Raw genomic sequence first — 10,349 nt, forward strand, 5'->3', positions numbered from 1 at the left:
GTTAAATCGATTGCACAGGACATCCATTGACAAGACGCGGGACCAAAAAACTGGGATTCCAGGCAATTTCGAATGATCGATCATCAATTGCTTTAAATTGGATTAGAATGGCACAATATGTGGATTTCAACTGCACGAGGGCAGGTGTATTCGTTACTCCCATTCTGTTCCCAAGAGCCAATCCAACTCTTTAAGCGCATTTTCAATCTTCCCCTTTAAAAAACTATAGTGCATTATAGTGGGGGGGGGGGGGGGGGGTGTAGAAGATCCACATTATCACTGCAGTTTTATTCCGTTGGTTGAAGATGCATGCATACCCTATAGCAAGTGATATTCGTCACCGGAACAGGCCATGCATCTTGTATCATATGAAACCGACTTACATCACTGCTTTCTGTCAACTGTTCTTGGCCACAGTGACAAATGTAACAAAAAAAAAAATAGATAAAAGTTTCACCGAAACCTGGAGGTGTTGAGAAGCTTGGGGAGGATAGTGATCGACTTGCAAGGGGACAGAGGCAGGCTGGTGGAATGGGCGAACACGTGGCAGATGACATGTAATGCAGAGAAATGTGGAGCGATTCACGTTGGCCAGAAGAATGAGGGAAGGGGAGGGGTGGGGGTGAGTGTGCAGAAACAGGGAGACCTGGGGGCATTTGTGCAAGCTGAAGGTCGCCGGGCCGGGTTGAGAAAGTGGTTTGGGATCACTTTCCCACAGTAGATAGAGGCATGGAGCAGACGTTGTGATGAAACCTTTATAAAACATTGGTTCGGCTTCGGTTTTGCGTCCAATTCTGGGCACCGCACTTTGGGAAGGACCATGAAGGGGTGCAGGAAAGAGTGCGGGTTCGAAGGATGAGAGGCTAATCTGGTGAAGCCAGGGTTCTTCTGCCTACAGAAGGGAGCATTGAAATTCGATCATGTTTAAAATCATGAGGGGTCTAGAGTGGGCAGGGAGGCACTCTGCCTGTTGGCGGAAGGGTCGAGAACCAGGGGACGCTGATTTAAGATATTTGCAGAAGAAGCAATGATGGCGTAAGGAAAAATCCCTCCTGGAGCAGCCAGGTTTGGAACCTCCTGTTAGAGGGTGGGGGAAGCAGATTTAGCTGGGATTTCAAAAGGAAATTGGGTGAACACCTGAAGAAGAATAAGAGAAGTTGGACTGTGGGGAAAGGGGCGGGGCAGTGGGAGGCAGGCTTGCTCTTTCAGAGAGCTAGCACGGACAGGACTGGCCCAATGGCCTCCTCCTGTGTTGTAACCATTCTGTGATCCCGTGCTTCTATGAAACATGGTCGTTGGTCATTTGCTATTTGTTAAGGGCAGCATTTCAGATTGCCATGTCCAAATATAAAACAAAGGGCAGAAGAGCACCGTTTTAAAACCAACAAGAAGATTTCATACCACAGCGGCCACAGCATACAACACAATTTCACTTAACCAGGCGTATAAGGGGCATAGATGGGGTAGATAGGAAGAAACTTTTCCCCTTAGTGGAGGGGGTTAATGCCCAGGGAACATAGATTTAATGTAAGGGGCAGGAGGATAAGAGAGGATTTGAGGGGGGGTGGGGGGGGGAGAAATCACCCAGAAGATAGGTGGAGGTTATCTGGAACTCTCTGCCTGAAAGGTTAGTAGAGGCGGGAACCGTCACAACATTTAAGAAGTATTTAGATGAACATTTGAAACGCCATAGCATACAGGGCTACGGGCAAGGGCTGGGAAATAGGGTTCAAGTGGATCGGGGCTTGATGGCCGGGATGGACATGATGGGCCGAAGGGCCTCTTCCCGTGCTGTAAACTCTATTACTTTACATGATGGGCTCGTCTGGACACTTTAAACTGTGTAGACAGCAGCAATTTAAGTACCAAACTACTTTTTTTTTCCAGATGTGTCTTTACAAAGGTCTTCTTGACGACTCTAGCCCATATTAGCACAAGTTAAATAGCCAGAAATGTGACTTACTCTACAGAAACTATATAATCAGACGACTAATCAGTGGCAAGACCCACTGTGCCATGTATTAAGTTAACTTGTAACTAATTGGTTGGCTATATACTTGCAAGATATTTTATGGCAAATCCAGTGGGTATGGTGTGATTATTTTTCCAAAAGGGTAACGAAATTCAGACTCAATCGTGAAGGTCCATGACTAGGTGAGCGTTAAGCCTGTTACTATTGGAATACTGCACAAAACATGGCCGAAGATATGTTTTACCCCATTGGTTGTCAGTGTCCACAGGCCCGCTTGCAGCTCTTAGCCGTGGCAGACACACGAGAGGGATGGTCACCTTTGGACAGCGGCCTGCCTTGCAGATGGGGCTTCATGATAGGGAGAAATGTTTGAATGACCCGAGAACATGTTGGCGTTTGCTTGCCATGTGTCAGCCAATTCAGTCAGTTGGGTGCATAAAAGGGGGGGGGGGGGAACCAAATTCGACTAACTGCGGAATATGTAATTAGACTAAAGTGATATATATATATATGTGTGTGTGTGTATACATATATATAAAATTAGGTATTAGAGAAAGAGAACGAAGGTAACTGGAATGGCAAGAGGTTTTTTTTTAACGCAGGAGGTATTATTGTCCAAGTCGGAGCCTCCTAAGGATTGTGATGTACCTGCAGTTGGGACCATGGAAAAGTTTGTAGCAACGAGAGACCTGTGACCAATAGCAGCATACATACAAATACCCCACCCATTGTAAACATTAGATATATATTATGTGTGTGTGTGAGAGAGAGAGAGAGGGAGAGAAAGACAGGGAGAAAATGTGTTTGTGTGATCGAGTTGTTTTAATATTGACCAACGTATAAAATCACGGTGCATGGGACAGCACACAATCGAATAAAGTACACGGGCATGATCTATTTAGAGAACACCGTGCAATTATCATTCCAAACTGTCCTATGCGTTTTGCTTCATTGCAGAAGGAGTTAATGCTGCAGTACTTGAATAGTCGTTTAATAAAACCATTAAAACAAACCCTTTGCCCGTTTACAAGCGGGGCTCTTTCTAATTACAATACCTTGCTGACAGCATCTGAATTGGTAATTGTTTCTTATCCTGAGTACAAAACCGGGGGACAATTTGTAGATATTGATAATTCTGTAGGTAATGATTCCCAATGCAAATGAAAAGCAGTTTGTAAATTAACAAATTGAAGTGTTGCATCTATAATTTAACTCAAGAAATCCTGTGTGTACGTATTACTGGTGGGATCCACACGTTGTAAACTTAAAATGCAAATAGATGTAGTGCTTAGCAGTTATAGTCAATGGGCGTTATGTAAATGCACAGATCTTTCGTCAATAAACAAATAATTGATCAAAGTTGTTACATGTTTGAATAATCCGGAGATAACCGATTTGGTGCATTATTTTTCTACTTACTCGTGCTTCCGTTGTAAATCTCCATTTCTAATAGATGAAAGTTTATTCCCTTTTTGTGACAAAGGGAACTCGTGTGCGCCTATGGGGAAGCTTTGAATACGTCGCAGGGGTAATCTGAGGCAAATGAATGTTCTGTACTTCTGAGAGTCCTTTCTGCAGCTTCATCTCCCTTCTGCCTAGTGGGTATGCAGTACATCCTAAACTAGATGTCATTTTAGCACTTTCAGTTTAAATCATTTCTTTGAAGTATAATTACAATTTAAAGCGCCAAATGGAATATAAACATATACGTTCAGACGGTGTTTTCCCACAACAGTCAGGATTTTGGATCCTACGGTAAACTGAAAACTGAGTCAAACGTTAGCCCGATGCCATGTTATCGTTAAATCCCCAATTCGTGGATCCCAGGCGTGACGTCTGAACTTTCTTTTCTGCATTGCAATTAAAATAATTCCTATCGGAATATTCACACGACATGTATTGCAAATATAGCTGATTGCGCCAACCATTAAACATAACGCACGGTGGGTGTTGGGAACCTTGTTTGACACAGACTACAACCAGATCGCCTTAGAAAACAGAAATAATCATGTTAGCCCAGGGAGCCGAGCGCGCCCAATCAGAACAAGATTAAACTTGGAAATCAAGGCTTTCTGTGGTGATTACAGAGAAGCCGGGGGCCATACTGGATACAGCTGTAATTCAAACAAAAGCTAAAGTGAAACCAGCGCCAGATCTAATCCATAGAGTCGAACATGTATATACTGTATGTGTTTATTTATCTCGCAAATCGTATTTGTCCGCGGTTCTGCCTCTGTCAATTTGCAAGGTCATGGTTATATGGAATCCACGTGTATAGACAGATAGACAGACCCTGGCAGAGTTTCTGTTGTCATTTAATCCATAGCGCTAACTATAGGTGGGGATTCTCTCTGCATACCAAATGAGGGGAATTATAGTTTAATTTTTTTAATAATTTTGTGCCAATAAAGTACGGTCTGCATTCGCTTCTGCCGAACATGTTCACGGGAAGATTTAAATCAGCTATGGACCAGTAGATAAAAAATAACGGTTGAAATGTAATCATTACATTGATTGTCTAGGGCTGTTCTGGAAGTAAAACAGGAGTGTGTGCTCGTAGGAGATGTTGATAATGTAGATTGTGTCTGCAAGTTGGATTTCCTGCGCCGGGTAAAAGGTGACAGGTGAACAAATCGTAGGCCTGGAGCTGCAAGAAACAGCCTCTCCGTGTAAACGTCACCATCTCCTGTACCATCTGCTGTCAGCCAGGCTACCACACTAACACACAAAGGTACCAGCTTCCAGCCAGCAACCGTGACTAACTCCTAACAATAGAATTCAAATCGCAGACTGCTTAATCCACGGGATCGAGGTTTGCACAGATAACTGACAGGTTGTAGATTAGTTACAATTATCTAGCAAATCTCTTGATATTAATAGGTGACATTAACGATCACTATATTCCTCCCTACTTAAATGATTTGATCAGAATAGAAAATGGAAGTACTTCATTTGATATAAATTAAACCGTGAATTAAAACCTGTAATTGCTCTTGGCGCCTAATATATTGCTTGATGTTGGTTTTGTATCTTCATATACTGTGATTGACACGCTGTAATTAATCATCGTTATTGCTCTTGTAACTCTGCCTTTATTTTGAAACGCTCATCAGTAATTTTTTCGACTACAATAATCAGGCGTTTTATTTTCGTGCGCTTTTTTTTCTAAATGAAATGATTGGATAATAGATTAAATTGCAAATAATATGCTTACACGAGCAATTTAATGGTGCATTGATGGCACATTTTGATTGTGGAAACCCTTGCGAATAATGTTTAGGTTTGCTGCTCTGTCTAATTCTCTCTTCCTGCGAAGGTTTTAGTTAAGTTCAGTTGCATTTCATTTGCTAAACAGTTGCTGTTTTTTTTCCCCCGTGGAAAAGGCTGTTCGTAATTATCAGTGATGGAAAGTTGAAGTGAATATGTATGTTCGAATTTAAATACACGGGGGTGAGTGGGAGAGAGGGAGGGATTGTTAACACTGATAGGCAGAAGGAGTACAAGATTTCACTCCAGTGTGTCATCACAATGCATGTTTATCGACTAAACGGCTAAACTTTAACAATGTGATAACGTTCATGAAACAACCTAAACACACTTCGGCAGCATTGCGTTCACAGTTTTAATTCCTCACAGTAATCGGGGCCGGTGGGAGGCTGGGGACGTCGACGACTCAAAGTGATTTTCTAATGTCTGAATGTCTCGAATGTCTGAGGCCCTTCACCCACACGCGGTCTCTGCTCTCCGATGCTACATCACCTCCCGCGTCTGATAGAAGGGAGCTTTCAAGTTAGTCAGCAGGAGGCGCTCACAAACTTGCCGGGAACAACAAAAGATGCAGCACGCGAGCAGGAGCGGAGCGCTTCAGCCAGGCCATTAGGAACTGTTACCATTCTCACACTAATGGCTCGAGTTGAAATTTGACTTACGTAAGCATTTGACCTCGTGATCCCAGAGAAATGTGAGAGAAGTTTTTTTTTCATAAACCGAACTACCGTAAAGCAAACACTTGGACTATAGGCTCCTGGTAAACTTCAACAACATCATTTAAATGAGTCAACGTGTGGATATCGGGCTATGTATGGGAGGGGCGTAAAACCTACCTGCTTTAATTGAACAGAAGTTACTGCCTACTGACAACTTCATTTGTCATGGTCTCAGCGCCTATATTTCATTTCAGAAGCTGGATCCCAAGACGTGAAGAGTGGGTGTTATGGGAACTCCACATCACAATGTACCACACTCCACCAGCTCAACACCACACGTAAATACAAATTGAAATATTCATATAAATCATAAAACACTCTCCTTTTAACACTAACGTATAATTCAGTATAAATGGAAATACCGATTACTAAAGAGGATTGTATGTGTCATGAATGGAAGGTTCCAGTTCAGTTATGTCCCACTTGTCCCATGCTCTGTATTGACTGAAGTCTGGGATACAACTCAATGAGTTTGCAATAGTGATCTGTGTCTCTCCCTCGCTGTTCTGAACGTACCCATACGAAGTGTCCATTCAGCATGAACGACAGGTCAACCTTTACCAATGAGTTTAATAATGAGTCATTAATGCCATTTTAGAAAGAGGATATTAACAGGCTCAGATTTAACTAGGGCTTGGTTTAAAAAACAATTCTCATCATTCCCCAACTCCGATTTTAGTGTTCAATCAACTCATTTTCTCAATGTGGTGATGAAATTAATTCATGGGTTTTTCGGCCTGTGCCAAACCAGCCTGTGCTCCCCCGCTCCAGCTATACTATCATTCAGACAGAACCGAATCTCCACAAAACATTTCACTGGGATTTTTTTTTTTACTTTCTAGTTGACAATAAAAGATGTATTTCAAGCATAGCATGTTTCACTAACAAAGCTGCTTAATTATGATTATATGCCCTATGTATTCTATCTCTAACGTTTCCTGTCTCGACATACATGTTTTAGAAAGTACAGCTGTTTAACTGATTGTCAGCGCTATCGCATTACTCGAATGTGTGTCGGTGCATCCTTCTTTCTGATTGTTTACAACTTCGTGAGTGTCCGAATCCGATATAACCCTGCCTCTGTGTGTGTGTGTGTGTGTGTGTGTGTGAATTCATTGGGGACGATGTCTCACTGGATTGAAATATCCTGCTACCCCTCCCCCTCAGCTCTCCCTGGTCTTTAACAGTCTGCCTTCAAAATTATCCTACGCCAGGATAATAAAAAACGTCCCAGTCTGATTTAATTAGATGCGAATATTATGATCTGGACAGCAACGATTTGTCCGAACTAGGTAATTTGGTTAATCAGGGAGCCGTGTGAACAAGTGGAAATATTCTCAGCGTCGCATTTACAAGTAAAAACGCGATTTAAAAGAAAACATCGCTAAAGCAAAAAAAAACCCGTCGAATTCATTTGAGAAATGCGGAGATCTGCAACTCCTGATATGTTTGCAGCAAAGACCAATTATTCACATAACCAGCATCCGAACTAGATCCAGTTCTGCGACGATTCAATTCTTTCCAACTAATCTTTGCTAATATACTCAGCTGGGGGATTGACTACATTTTTACAATCAACAGACGTATTTTTTTTTCCAAAAAAAAACTTTTAAATCGGGTTTACAGTAGGGCTGCAAGAAGCTGCTAATAAGATGTGGACTATTTCATAATTTCCTTTCCACATCAAAAGGATTCAAGATGCTTAATGTATCCTCTCAAGGAAATATTATGTCGCTCTTTAAGTAAAAAGCCCCTTTTATTTGATGTGTTTCTGCACGTTTTCTTTTTTTTATGAGCGGAGTTATGAGGTTAGCTGCAGGGGGTATTCGTCTGCGGGAAATCTGTCTACAAATGAAATTTTTAGACGCAGAAGTGTTACTGGAATGTTCGATGTATTTGCTTTCTTAGTTAAAACAGGACACAACAGTATCTGGTTACCCTGCGGACTCGGCTTCCAGCTCAGGAGACCAGCATTTTTTTAAAAAATAACAACAAAACAGGAAAATGATGTTACTTCCCTTCCAAATGTCGCTTTTGTGCATGTTCACACCGCGCAATGATGCCAGCTAATGAAGATGGGAGGGTCAATACCCCGACCCTATTGTTTGGTTTGAAACATGTTAAAATGTTTTAAAATGAAACGACTGGGGATTTAACCTGATCCGAATCTACCCATCCCTGAAAAAAATAAGATTATTGGAACTGTGTGAATACATAGAGATTTATTTTTTAACCGAGATTCAGTTTTGCTTTTTGCACTATCACAAATGGATATCCAAGCATTTATATACAAAGCAGACTGTAAGGAACTTGTTTCCGAACGAAGCAACTACATATGGAAAAGCATTTCCCTATAAATTGTTTCCCGGGTTTAAACTTCATTTTAACGTTAAGTGCATACTTTATTTTCAGGATATGCGTTTACATATAAAATGTTTTTTTTAAATTAAGTATTTGGAACTTTGTGTTCAGATCATGAAAATAAACAGATACAATGAATTTGACACGTACATTGCTACATGTGTGACCTTGTGTGTTCATGTGTGTCTGAACCGGTTAACCATTGTATGATGAAATCAAGATTTAATATCGGGAAGGAACAAGCAGGCATTCATTACAACGCCAAGATCTGTACGGTTAAGTCTATAACACAATGAGAAGTTAAGCGAAGTCAGAGAATAGCCTATGAAGGTGTTCATTTAACATTCAGTGTTGTTTACTGCAATTGATTTCGACCCAAGTAAGGCAGCAGAGTTAGATAAACTTCTAAAATGCTTTTATTCGTGTCAATGTATTGGTGCTTACGTCATATACCCATGTTAATGTGTATCCTTTTCATTACTGGTAATAATTGTAGATTCCCATTTTGAATTTATTTGTTTATATATATATATATCACACTGTGGTTCAACTCTCCCACTTCTCATTAAATGTAGCCACCTGCAGAACATATTCGGCGCATCAACCCTGCGACCAAAGGCTCGAGAGCCACATTGTGTCATTCATTAAAACTCAATTGAACACTTAAATGTCGCGCTTGCCTCATGATCTGGAGAAACCAGTCAAAATGTCCAAGGGTCCACACACATAAACGCTTTTAAACAAAATTAGAAAGTACACTTCACACATTGAACCGACCTTACTCCAACCGCACTTTAACATCTTTACGCATCAACTCAAGTAGCAATTAGCTGGTCCTTTCATTAATTAACTATTCCTGGTAGATTTCACTTGAGGACAGATTATTACACCCCATTTCAGAAAGATGTGAAAGGAATATAGACATTTTTAATAATTCTCACAACGAGAAAGGGAGTATAGCGGATTACTAATCCTGCTTTTAAAAAAAATCTATATTGTTGCTTTGATGACACGTCAACATATTTCTCGGGCAAGTAGATTAATTAAGTGCCAAGTCAAACATAAAAAGGTGAAAGGTCAGTTATACGAGTTGAGTGTGATTATGACCATTTTAGTACTGCCCATCTTCGGCACATCTTCCACCACCATTTAAATGTTTATTACAGGGCCAGGGTGTGTTCACATCGAAGTATTTTGAGAGTTTCACAAATTCAGCCTGAAGACAACCAGAGCCGCACTTAATTTGTGGTTAATTTTTTGAGCCAAACCATCAGTGAACCACTTTTACATTTTGTGAAATTGACAAGAGCTGTTGGGACAGGAATCCTGTTGCTCTAAGAAGGAGCTGAGCCAACTTAGAGCCAAGCTGGAAAGTGTTTCAACAGGAACAGGGCAAAGTGTAACACAATTTACTTACCTCAGCGAAAAACGGTTAAACTTAAAAGGATTAAAACCAAAGAGGGTTTAACCTAAGATGGTCACACTTTTCTGAGACCTGGTAAATATACACGTCCCGTAAGAACTAAACCCAAGATTCCTTAAGTGTGCAGTTATTTTCAATTGTGCAAATCACTTTTACACGAATACAAGATGGCAGAATATTTCGAAAGGTATTTGTTCGCTACTCGTAGTTTAGTTTAGTGAAATGCTATGTTTATTCGAATGAAATGAATATAATTATAGTAAGGTATTGTTATAAACCAGAGTGGCGATGTATTTAATCCCAGAAGGCACACACGGGTATCACTAATCTCGAGAAAATGTATCAAGCCCCAAAGTTTTATTCTTACTCTTTAGATTAAACTTTCAATAGAAAAATATTCAGTAAACTGTGTAATTTGCTTCATTTTTGTATCGTTAAACTAAGAATCTGTTTAGGTGTTTCTAGATGACATCACTTCAGTTTAAAGTATGACACAGATCTCTCTGAAATTTGACATATTTGTAGACTTTCTTTGTAACTCTGGGGTTTCAGAAAGGTTAAACTTAATTAGAATTTTAGGTTCTCGGTAAGTTTAAGTGCATTGCTT

This window comes from Carcharodon carcharias, chromosome 8, assembly GCF_017639515.1.
Source record: "Carcharodon carcharias isolate sCarCar2 chromosome 8, sCarCar2.pri, whole genome shotgun sequence".
NCBI lineage: Eukaryota > Metazoa > Chordata > Chondrichthyes > Lamniformes > Lamnidae > Carcharodon > Carcharodon carcharias.